The sequence below is a fragment of the Nicotiana tomentosiformis genome, chromosome 4 (genome assembly GCF_000390325.3).
Source record: "Nicotiana tomentosiformis chromosome 4, ASM39032v3, whole genome shotgun sequence".
Taxonomy (NCBI): domain Eukaryota; kingdom Viridiplantae; phylum Streptophyta; class Magnoliopsida; order Solanales; family Solanaceae; genus Nicotiana; species Nicotiana tomentosiformis.
In genome coordinates, this window is record NC_090815.1 from 97,840,566 (window position 1) to 97,853,759 (window position 13,194).

Consider the following 13,194-nt stretch of genomic DNA (forward strand, 5'->3'; position numbering starts at 1 on the left):
TGTCAAATGGTTGCTAGGATACAAATTAAATTACCTTAAGGTGGACAATATGGTTTTGCTTGTCCATCTTTGTTCCTTTCCCTTGGTAGGTAACTGAAATTGTATGAGCAGACAACGTTAATTAATAATATGCCTAGCATCTAGGTGTACTAGTTTAATTTTAACATCGTTATGTATCAATTGAGAGGCAAAAATATCAATTGCTAATTCAATGGAGGAAGAACAATATGTATGTGTATGTTTTCGCGAAAGTATATATTATAGTGTTGCCTATGAAATATATATATATATATTATAGAAAGACTTGGAGCTTGTCAATCAAAATAAAGAGAGTCCGTTGAATATTTTATCTTATAATTCAACTTCCAGCAATATAAAAGAAAATTGCAGAGAGCATCTAAAGGAGAAAGAATTGGAGTGAAGAGATTGATAATCAAAGTTATAGTGTATTTGAAATAGTGAAGTACATGTGGTTTGGTAAAGTAAAAGTGTGGTACACGTGTCAGTTCGCTAATAATTCAACACATTGTATAATTCAGGACCGTTGTTTTCCTACACCCCTTGTTCACTTATATATAATAATAATAATAACGGAAAAGGGCAAAAAACGCACGTATTAGAAATGACTAAAAAATGTCCATCTTTCCCCTATGAGTTCAAATTTGTCCTTAATATTATTTTTAGACTTAAAAATGCTCCTCTCTTAACGGAAAGATGACATGGCATTGATGGGCATTTTAATTAAACATGTAGCATTTATTTAGTCTGGAAAAAAGTATTTTTTTTTACTAAAAACTGAAAAAAATAAAAATATTTTTTTTTCCAGTTTTTACAAAAAAACTGCTTTAAAAAAAGCTGAAAAATATTTTCTAAAACAATATTTTTGTAAAAACTGGAAAAAAACTGAAAATCAATTTTCTAAAACAATGTTTTTGTAAAAGCTGAAAAAAATATTTCCTCTTCTTCCTTACTTGTTTGTCCATATGCTTTCCGAGTTCAATTTTTTTATATATATTTTAGTTCTTCTAATGAGTTAGTATATCAAAATATTAGAAGAACTAAAATATATAAAAAATGAACTCAGAAAGCATATAGACAAACAAGGAAGGAAGAAGAAGAGGAAATATTTTTTTCTGCTTTAACAAAAATATTGCTTTAGAAAATTGCTTTTCAGTTTTTGTTTTCCAGTTTTTACAAAAATATTGTTTTAGAAAATATTTTTCAGCTTTTTTAAAGCAGTTTTTTTGTAAAAACTGAAGAAAAAAATTTCGTTTTTTTTCAGTTTTTAGTAAAAAAATATTCACTTTTTTCCAGACTAAATAAATATTACACGTTTAATTAAAGTGTCCATCAATGCCATGTCATTTTTTCGTTAAGAGAGGGGCATTTTTAAGCCTAAAAATAATATTAGGGGCAAATTTGAACCAATAGGTAAAAGGAAGGCATTTTTGAGCCATTTTCTAATACGTTAAGGATATTTTTGACTCTTTTCCGTAATAATAATAACAAAGTAAATAAAATAATATGTGCGTCGAAAGCATTAAAGTGGAAGACGTATTGTTAGCTAGCTAGCTCCTCTCTCCCCTCCCCCCTTATTTTTCATTTTAACTCGGTTTTGTGTAGTGACTGTATAAAAAAAAATTACGTTATCATATGTTAATTTGACTTATAACAACATATAAATGCACGTATATATCAAGTCTTATATGGTAACTTGAAAAATAAAATAATAAATAGCGGTTAACAATTAAATATTGGAGTATTATTTATAATGGTATAAAACAAATTTCATTCAGTATATATATATATATATATACACACACTCTCTCCATTTCAATTTATGTAACATGTTTGACTGGGCACGAAGTTTAAAGAAAAATGAAGATTTTTGAAATTTATGATCCTAAACAAGTCAAAAAGGAACTCAGAGTATTTGTGTGGTTATAAAAGCTTATCATTAAGGATAAAATTATAAGTTTAAGATAAATTGTTGCCAAATTTAGAAAGGGGTCATTCTTTTTTAAACGGATAAAAAAGGAAATAAGTTAACATAAACTGGAACAGAGAGTGTATAACATAAACTACGAAGATATATATCATAGGACAAATTAAAGATAGTGGGCACTTACAATGATATGGCCGTAGGCTTTGGGTAGAGCCGACTAGCATTAGAACAAGAGTAACTATTGAAAGCGTCAGAAATCCAATTGAAGAAGTGGTAGTCACCATATCTTCGAATTTCTGTTGTTTACGTGTTGTCTTCTTTTACAGGACCAACCAACTTAGAATACTTGAAAATTTGTATGAAATGTGTTGGCTAAACGGCTGCAAAGAAATATAACTGAAAAAAGTGGAAGAAGTGCGAAAGATAATAATGAAGCAGAAAATTTGGGACCAACTTGTCAAATATTTATAATAAGGGAAGATTATATTGAAATTTGAAATGAAGAGTGAAGAGGTGATTTTAATGTAGGATGTACACCTGATGAACTTCACATGATACACGGCCACTTTTTGAAGGATTCACAGGTTTTGTTGAGTTCTTCCAAACTAATTAATCCCCACAGATATATACATATACAAATCCAAATTTGTTATCCTCCCCCCACAAAAAGGCTTCACAAGATATCTTGCGTTTATGCAGGATTGGAGAAGGGTCGCACCCCAAGAAGTGTGATGGATAGCCTAATCTAATTACATGTATTAGTGTCTGTTTCCATGACTCGAACCGATAACCTATAAATCACGTGAAGACAATTTTACCATTGCTTCAAAGCTCCCCATCTGGCTTTAAGTTTTATACCTAACATAAAAATATTGTTACGTCATAAAATCGTCTAAAAAAAAGTTACTATAAAAATTTGTTACTATAGGTTAAAATACAGTTATGTATAAAGAATACCATTTTTTATGTATATAAGTTAAATCTCATAAAAATTTACTAGTTAGTTCGTTTGACTTTCATAGATTATTCCTACTAGAGAAAAATGTAACCCCATAGATAAGTATGGTGGCCCTGACACCTTGCAACCCTGCCGACCCAACTCCATAACTTTTTACCTTTGTTTCACGTGTATTTGAGAAGAACTAGCTCGATTTATTATTAGTACTATATACCCACTAATTGGTCTTTTTCTTGTCCTTCTTAAAGACTTTTAAATTCAAATGTTGAACTTGTTAATATTTTGCTTTTAATTAATATGTATTGACAGTGAAAAAACAATTTGAACTATTATTGTCACCTAAAAATAACTATCCATAATTGATGAGATTAGCAACTTGAAATTAAGGCAATAGTTAACTTTACAACATATTAAATTACACGGATAATAAAAAAAATTGTAAATTGTCAATGTACGCATATAAGTTAAAATGTTTATTTATACATTTTAAGTAATTTGCTAGAAGACACATGAATTGAAGTTAAAGTGGACAGAAATTTGAGAGTAATTGGGACATGAGGAAAGAGAAGAGAGCATTTAGCAAATGCAAAGCAAAAGGGGAGTCCATTAAAGAAGGTCTCTGCTAAAACGTGAAGGTCTGAACTTTTGGAATAAATGAAGTTTTCAGTAACGTTCTGCTTCTTTAATTTTCTTCCATGCCTTTAATGTATCCTTTCCCTCCTCCCATGTTTCATGTCTTATTTACTATACGTGCTGCCCCAGTAAGAAGCCCCTTTTTCGTGTTTTCTTTTTATTTATTTAGGGGTCTAGGGTTTTGGACAACGGCGGAACTGTTCTTGTCCAAATGGTGTCAGTTGACACCTTTTTGCTAGAAATTATATTGTATAGAACAAATTATATACGTTGAATTCTCTTGATTTTGTGTTTACTTTTTTATAATTTGATTTTTGAAAATTTTGGATTCGCCACTGATTTGGGACAAGAAGTTCAACATTTGTTTGATTCGCTTAATGCTGCAGGAATACATGTTATACCAAAATTCTATTTTCATCTTATTTTAAGTGAACTCATATGGATCAATACTTAAAATTAAATTTCTCTAGTAAAATATATCAATCCATTGTATTGCACAATAAGTTCGTTTATTTCTTAAGCAATTAGTTTTGTAGATTTTAATTATGAAGTTTTCGAATAAAAGTTGTAGGTATGTCTTTGAATGCTTATAAATTTGAATGTACCTTATATAATGTTTGGTCAATTATCAGTGACTCGTTCTGAGTACAAATTACTGTGTTATTATCACTAGAAAGTAGAAACTAAAAACTGAATGCTTCGTTACTTCTTATAGATTGTACACTTGATGGTTGATGCATTGGCTAACGCCTATTATTGAGATCAAAGTTTGGACATAAGCATTGACTGCAAGTAATTTGGGCTACTTCTTTGGATCATGGCCATATTAACTTGAATAGATAAGATAAGGGCCAAGAGGCTCAAGGCCAAAAAAACATTTAGATCATACATGACTCTGTATCTATTTCTCTTGGACTTAAAAGAAAATGAAGATTTCTGCTTCTAGGATAGGCACTATTGGAATATTACTCTTTTTTTTTTCTTCTTGGGTTGATATAGTGGTGAGCACCCTCCACTTCCAACCAAGAGGTTGTAAGTTTGAGTCACCCCAAGAGCAAGGTGGGGAGTTCTTGGAGGGAGGGAGCCGAGTGTCTATCGGAAACAACCTCTCTGTCCCAGGGTAGGGGTAAGGTCTGCGTACACACTACCCTCCCTAAACTCCCCTAATGAGATTATACTGGATTGTTGTTGTTATTGCTGTTTTTTTTCTTCAAAAAAGGAGCACTATTTGTTTGGAAAGATAATGGATATCAAGTCCCTAATGCGAACTCAATGTGAACATAAAAAGTATTGACCAATTCTAATTCGAACGTTGTCATAATGTTGCTAACTAGCCATTTTAATTACTTATATCTTACTTATTTATTTATTGATAAGCAAAGCATACTGTATACTGTATGTTTAGCCTTCTCCAGTTCTTACATGAGTGGTGTTGGGCATATTTCGATATGTGTTGATGTTACTTTACCCATGTTTTAACCGCTTTTTGATGTTATTTGATCTTTAAAATGCCCAACATGGTTTAATTATCAGTTTTATGACTAATTGAGTTGTGTGTGGTGAATTAGAGTGTTTGGAGTGCAAAAATATGAAGAAAATGTGCTCTAGGTAGAGGAAGAGAGATTGGATGCGTCACATCCAATCTAGAAAAAAATCAGATTTCGTGTACCCTTAGCAGTGAAGTCGGCCCATACATCCGCCATAGCATCCGCACCTGGAAAAAGCTGAGATGGAGGAACAAAGGGTGGATGCGACGCATCCACCCTAGCATGCAAGCTGGGAAGTGGAGGATGAGGTGGATGCGACGCATCCACCCTAGCATGCAAAGCTGGAAAGTGGAGGACGAGGTGGATGCGACGCATCCACCCCAGCATCAATCCCTGAAGCTGATTTTGATTAGGAATAGGAGAACTTTGGCCCACGACTTTTGTACGCAATATATAAGCCAAAAACGTCTCTTTTAGGACATCTAACATATTGGGAAGGGGGGAAAAGCCACGACAAAGCTGTGGAGGCCGGAATTCATCAAGTTCCATCTTTCTCCCACCAAACTTAGTAATTTTTATGTTTCTTTGTATGATTTGTTGTTTGGCTACCATGTCTATATGGAGCTAAACTTCACATTCTAGGGTTGTGGTTCTTTTATGACTATTGTTATTCGGATATTGATTTTGACTTCTTGATTTATCATATTAGTTTATTTATTCAATCTTGCGCTTAATTATTTAATTGCTTGATCACCAATTGAATATTATCTACGAATCTAGAATTGAACTCGAAAGTGAGAATTCTATATTGCATATAGGATTGAGTAGGGTAAGTTCTTGAACTTCGGGCATCGGGGAACGGATTCGTGGTTAGGATAGACATATACCTAATTGCCTTGCTTGGTTGATTTACAGGAATTATAAATGCGTTCTTGTTGATTCTAACTCCATAGACATATAGGCGTTAGGTTAGCTTGAATAGGCGAGTAAGAACTCGACAGATTCTTATGAGCAATATTAACCCTGTCAACCAATAAGCTAGATAAATTAGTCGGTCAATTCAATTTAAGAATACAATATGATTGTTAGATAGCCCATAACCCTAGATCGTTTTTATTACATTGATATCATAAAAAATTTGCTCTTTCTCTGTTCAAAGTTCATTATTTATATTTTTATTTATTTAATTAGTTTAGAATAAAATATTTTTAGGTTTAATTCTTGTTTAGATAATTAGGATAGTCTAATTTAGTTAATAGTTAATCATAAACCCTCGTGGGTTCGACATCCGACTTTTAGTCACTTTATTACTTGACGACCGTGTATACTTGCGTGTGCGTTTGGCCGCAACAAGTTTTTGGCGCCGTTGCCAGGGACTTACAAATTAGCTATTTTTCTAGATTAGACATTTTTTTTATCTATTCATTTTTTTTTAGTTTAGTTAGTATTTGTTATTTATTTTAACATGGCATCTTGGAATGAAAATTATTCGAATGATGGTTATTCTTATTTTGATGATCCTTGTCCATATTGTGGAGGACCCCACTGGTAGAAAAATTGTCAGAATATTCTCGAGACCGATTTGTGCGCACAATGTCAATCCTTTGAGTGGAATATTTGTAATATGTGTGGTGGTCAAGATGGCCATTGGGATGGTTGTCCTAATCCTGTTCATCCTTCTCTGAGCCCTTATTATGATCTTTCTAATGATGTTTCTGAGTTTGATAGGGGCAATGAAGTGCAGGATATGGAACCTGATGCATATATTAGGGATATTCTGAGGCAAGTAGCAGAGCAACAGGATGAACTCAAAAAAGATATGAAAAGAATGAGGGCAGCAATCACAAGAATGAAGGCCAATATGAAAGAATTGAATGAAGAGAGCGAGTACTATCAAGAAGATAATTTTGAAAAAGTGGAGATTTTGAGCCATATGTCGCTGGTGGAACAATTCGAAAGATTAGAAATATATGAGGCTTAACGTGAGGAAATTACAAATGAGATGAGATACTTTATAGAAGGAAGAGCCAAATTGGGACAAGAGATCGATAAATTTGGCACTACTCTTCACGACTTAGAGGCTCAATTGAATACAAAGGTTGATGCGTCTAACGCCCAACAAAACAATAATGAGTTGTGTAAAGCTGAAAATGAGCTTATACGCCAAATTGAGGAGCTAAAAGTGGAGAGCCAATCACTCGAGCATATTTTTGTTGATGATGCCCATGTTGAGAAAAGTACACTAGAGCCATGTGAGGAAGTATATAATGTTATATTTGAAGATTCTTGTGTATGTAAATATGAGGATGTAAAGAGTAATACAATTCTAGAGTTAGGGCGTATTGGTCCTCATTCCAATATTTTTCCACATTGTGTTTAGATAGTAAGATAATAATCAAGCCATCTGAGCCTATGGGGGAGTCAAAGAGTGAGGATGAGAGTGCTTGTATTCTTGAATTTGTCATGCCAAAAAGCAAAAAATACATTCCTCATCTAAAGGCCGAGAAGTGTAGAGTAAAAAATTTATTACTTGGCCTGGTTATCTTTGTAGCCCCACCATTGGAGCATAGCCGCAAACTGGATGCCATGTTAGGGGCTCAATTCATAAGTTCGAGGTGGAGGCAAAAAAGCGGTTCACGCCGTGCCGCGATGTTAAATCAGACGCTTGTTGGGAGGCAACCCAACTTTACTACTTTCTTTTATTTTTTTTTACTTTCTATTTTATTTTATTTTTATTATTTTGTAGTATTTATTTTTATTTTGTAGGATTATGAGCATAGGAAGCAAAGCCATTAGAAGAGTGCAAAAGCGAGCTAGATGGTGAGGACTAAGTGTGGGGTACCCACACAAAGGACGATGCCTGGGGGAAGCCTGAGTACCTCGTGAGCCGCTATTGCTTCGGCCTTTGTCCTACCAGGGAGTCTCGTTTACCCTCTTATTATTTATAGTGTGCATTGAGAACATTGCAAAATTTTAAGTGTGGGGTGAGGAGATCGTTTGGATGAGTTTCTGTGCTATTTTAGCTTAGTTATAGTACTCATTCTTAAGTGTAGTAGCTTTTGTGGGAAAAAAAAAACGAAAAAGTAGAAAAATTGGACTTTTCCCGACGATTGATCTCCTAGACAGTTTTCTTGAGGGATTAAAGTCTAAACAAAAAATCCAAAATATGTCTTTTAGCTTTCTTTAGGTAGTAATAATCCCCTGTGGTTTTTCTTTGTGCCTCGGTTCTTTTCCATGGGATAACCGGGTAGTTTTTTTTCTTTCCGATTAGATTAGGAATTTAGGGAATAAAAGGAGCAAGAATGATGAACCTAGGCGCCCTTGACTTGTTTGATAGTAACATATTTAAGCTTTGGCATGTGTAGTATCTTCTGTATGATTTGAATTTATTGATGATGCCTTGTTAAATTGGATAACATGTTTTGTGGCGCCTATGTCTCGTTTACATGACTTATGTTTACCTTGTGTTTAATACTTAATATCTCGTGGCTCTGTGAATACTTGCATTGCTTGAGAGTCGGAATGTGATCGTCCTTAGTGAGTCATGTGCCATGTGTAGTGAGGTTTTTGTGTTGTCCATGTATTGTACTTGTGTCTAGAACTTGCCCGGTATGTGAGTTGAAGCGAAATTTTAGGTGATGCTCGGTTTGAAAAATGATTTTAGGCTTTCTTTGATCTTTTTGAGTTTATTGCTTATCACAAATAAAATCTATCCCTAGTTAACCCTTTTGAGCATGTAGACCTGTTATTTGGTACCCACATTACAAGCCTATACCCTTTTTATTCTTAATTGACATTGTTTTGATCCTTTTACCTCTTAAAGCACTTTAATTATGAGCGCTAAAAGAAGTAAGAAAGGACTAAGTTTGGGGTGACTTTTGAGTGGAACCAATGAAAGAAAGAAGGGTGCACTTATTTTGTAAAATAATATACCACTAGAGGAAATTGAAAGAAAAAAAGAAGAAGAGAAAAATTTGGAAAAAAAGAAAGAAAAATATAGATGAATAAATTATTGTCTTGTTCTTGCTAGTGGGTATGAATTAAAGTAGTGCTTAAAGAAAGAGAAAATATTGTTGGGGGTGATATTATTTGTGAAATTGAAGTGGTGTTGAAGAATTTGCGCTTAAGTTATATGATAATGTGTTAAAGTGCTTAGGAGGTTGGGTCACTATTCCTAAAATATATCCTACCCTTCTCTTAGCCCACATTACAACCATGAAAAAGTCCTAATTAATTTTAGATCGAGCGAGCTTACATTAGTAGAGATTTACATTAAGGGCAAGCCTATGGTACCAATTGCATGCATGTGACTTCTCTGTGAGAGTGAGCGATTTTCTTTGATATATGTGAGTCATTAAAGTATATTTGATCATGAGATTCGAATGTGTGGATTGAACTCGCTCTCTTGTTCTTGTTATGAGGGCACATGGTTTCACGAGGGATAGGTAACGTTATTAGACTTCTCTATGATGTTGGGTGTTCAAGCCATGCGTGCATTGTGACATTGAGTCAGTTTTTGAGGTTAGGATTGTTGTGAGCATGTTGTCTTTGTTTGAATATTTTTAAAAGAATGACACAAGTAAAGGTAAGTGCATATGATGCATATTCTAGAGCCTAATTGTGGCAAATGACCATGGTCATAGGTGTAGTATGCTTTGAATGATAAGAGCTTAATTGTGTTTCGTCTACTATAGTGATGGTTTGTTCGAGGACGAACAAAGGTTTAAGTGTGAGGTGGTGATGTTGGGCATATTTCGATATGTGTTGATGTTACTTTTTCCAAGTTTTAACCGCTTTTTGATGTTATTTGATCTTTAAAATGCCCAACATGGTTTAATTATTAGTTTTATGACTAATTGAGTTGTGTGTGGTGAATTAGGGTGTTTGGAGTGCAAAAATATGAAGAAAAGGTGTTCTAGGTAGAGGAAGAGAAATTGGATGTGTCGCATCCAATCTAGAAAAAAATCAGATTTCGTGCACCCTTAGCAGTGAAGTCGGCCCATAGCATCCGCCATAGTATCCGCACCTGGGAAAAGCTGAGATGGAGGAACAAAAGGTGGATGCGACGCATCCACCCTAGCATTCGAAGCTGGGAAGTGGAGGACGAGGTGGATGCGACGCATCCACCCCAGCATCAATCCCTGAAGCTGATTTGGATTAGGAATAGGAGAACTTTGGTCCACGACTTTTGTACGCAATATATAAGCCAAAAACGCCTCTTTTAGGTCATCTAACATATTGGGAAGGGGGGAAAAGCCACGACAAAGCTGTGGAGGCCGGAATTCATCAAGTTCCATCTTTCTCCCACCAAACTTAGTAATTTTTATGTTTCTTTGTATGATTTGTTGTTTGGCTACCATGTCTATATGGAGCTAAACTTCACGTTCTAGGGTTGTGGTTCTTTCATGACTATTGTTATTCGGATATTGATTTTGACTTCTTGATTTATCATATTAGTTTATTTATTCAATCTTGCGCTTAATTATTTAATTGCTTGATCACCAATTGAATATTATCTACGAATCTAGAATTGAACTCGAAAGTGGGAATTCTATATCGCATATAGGATTGAGTAGGGAAAGTACTTGAACTCGGGCATCGGGGAACGGATTCATGGTTAGGATAGACATATACCTAATTGCCTTGCTTGGTTGATTTACAGGAATTATAAATGCGTTCTTATTGATTCTAACTTCATAGACATATAAGCGTTAGGTTAGCTTGAATAGGCGAGTAGGAACTCGATAGATTCTTATGAGCAATATTAACTCTGTCAACCAATAAGCTAGATAAATTAGTCGGTCAATTCAATTTAAGAATACAATATGATTGTTAGATAGCCCATAACCCTAGATCGTTTTCATTACATTGATATCATAAAAAATCCGCTCTTTCTCTGTTCAAAGTTCATTATTTATATTTTTATTTATTTAATTAGTTTAGAATAAAATATTTTTAGGTTTAATTCTTGTTTAGATAATTAGGATAGTCTAATTTAGTTAATAGTTAATCATAAGCCCTCGTGGGTTCGACATCCGACTTTTAGTCACTTTATTACTTGACGACCCCGTATACTTGCGTGTGCGTTTGGCCGCAACAATGAGCAATTGAATAATTACGGTAGATGAACCTTTTGCAAACCAATCTTTATATTTTGACCCCGTTAAGAAAAATTAGCCTCGTGCCAGAATTTTAAAGCACACTCCTGATGATCGCTAGAAGTTTGAAGTATCAGGACAATCAAGTATTGAAATTTGAAGGCCAAATACATAGACAAATCATTGAACTTGGCTTTATTTTTCATTTTGGCACTCTATTTCAACCTTGTTTCATTTTGGCCCTCTTAATCTATTTCTTATGTTTTATTTTAACACAAAAGCTTTTATCCGACGTAAAAATGCAGCACGTATACATACTTGCTTCTAATATGTAACAACCATCCAATTAGATTTGGACACCTATTTTTTATCCTTGTCAGCTGGATTTAATCCCCCCTCTCCCCAAAAGAAAATACATTTTTACTTTTTTTTTTTGTAATTTCAAATTTTTGTTTTTTTCGTTTTTCTGCACCCCCTCCCCTCGGGGAAAAATATTTTTTTTTATATATATTTTCAGTTTTAGTTTTTTCATCTTTCGATTTACAGGTTCGAAATTTTACAAGTTCCAAAATTATTAGTTCAGAGCTTTATGTGTTTGGAAGTTTACGAGCTTAAAAATTATAAAGTTTACGGGTTCGAAAGTTCGCGGTTTCGAAAGTTTAGCGGTTCAGAAGTTTATGAAATTTGTGGGCATTTCAGAATATGCATGTACTCACGTTTCACAAAATATAAAATTTATTTCAAAATATTTATTTTTTAATTTTTTTTATGAAACCGACCAACTTCGGTCGTTTTCTTTTGCGCAAAAATACATGAAACTATTTTAGTGTCCCGCAAAATTTATTTTTTAAGAAACTGACTGAAATCGGTCGGTTTTCATATAAACAGTAAATGGGGAAGGAAATAATAAAGATGAAATATGGGGGAAGAAAGTTGGGGGATTAAAAATGTCACGACCCCAAATTCCCTCCGTAGGATGTCGTGATGGCACCTAGTCTCTAAGACTAGGTAAGCCTATCAATGCGGTATAATAATAAATATCTGAAATAAATAAACTACAATTCAAACAATTTCAACTCCCAAAACCCGGTAGAAATAAGTCACAATATTCTAAGAATTTATTCTCAATGTCTCTATATGTCAAGGTCTAAATAAAATATAAGGAAGCAACATAAAATGATAGAATGGGACTCCGGAGTCTGTGGACGCTGGCAGATATACCTCGAAGTCTCCGTGCGCAGGTAACTCACTGACGTCTAGGCTAGTAAAATGTACCTGGATTGACACAAAAAGATGTGCAGAAGCGTAGTATGAGTACACCAAAGCGGTACCCAGTAAGTGCCAAGCCTAACCTCGGTAGAGTAGTGACGAGGTAAGGTAAGGCCTTACTGGAGTATAATAATGGCATGGTAAAATGTTTATCAATGTAGTAAAATAAAATGACATTGGAAATGAATCAAATAGTATGTCACATTTAATAACACCAAATAATTGCAAATAATATCTCGTGGAATCAAAACAGAATTTCCTTCAACTTTATGAAAATCACAACAATTAATTGAAAGCAACTATGGCCATAAATCAATATCAACAAGGGCAATACCGAGGTACCGCCTCGTAGTCCCAAGTTATAAATAATTTCACAATATCTCTTTTCCTTATATCACCGCGGGAGCCTTCGCAATTTATTTAAAAAAAATATTTTTTCCCGAAATAGCATCCCGCGTTTTAGCCACCCTTATCACACCGCATGACTTCTAGTAGTCACCCCTACTAGCCACGCGTATCAAGTCACCCTTATCTCACCGCATGCGTTTCAACACCCAGACCTTATATCACCGCATGCGTATCAATATTACAATATATCACAATTTGCACCTCAAGTGTTCAAATAATTTAACAACAATATTTTTCCACAATAAAGAGCTCACGGCTCATGTCAAAATAAATCATCAATAATATTCTTCCACAATAAAGAGCTCACGGCTCATGTCAAAATAATTCAACAATAATATTCTTCCATAATAAAGAGCTCACGGCTCCCTCACAATGAGTATAAAAATATTCAGGAGT

At 34.2% G+C, this 13,194-nt stretch overlaps 1 long non-coding RNA gene across 1 annotated transcript; it reads right to left on the bottom strand.

The window, feature by feature from the left end:
* Positions 1 to 33: 33 nt before the first annotated feature.
* LOC104107856 (uncharacterized) lies at positions 34 to 2,213 on the bottom strand. The gene is made up of 2 exons (XR_011415531.1): positions 2,130 to 2,213; positions 34 to 93 (listed from the first exon to the last, which is right to left on the bottom strand). It is a non-coding gene; the product is annotated as an uncharacterized lncRNA (long non-coding RNA).
* Positions 2,214 to 13,194: the final 10,981 nt, after the last annotated feature.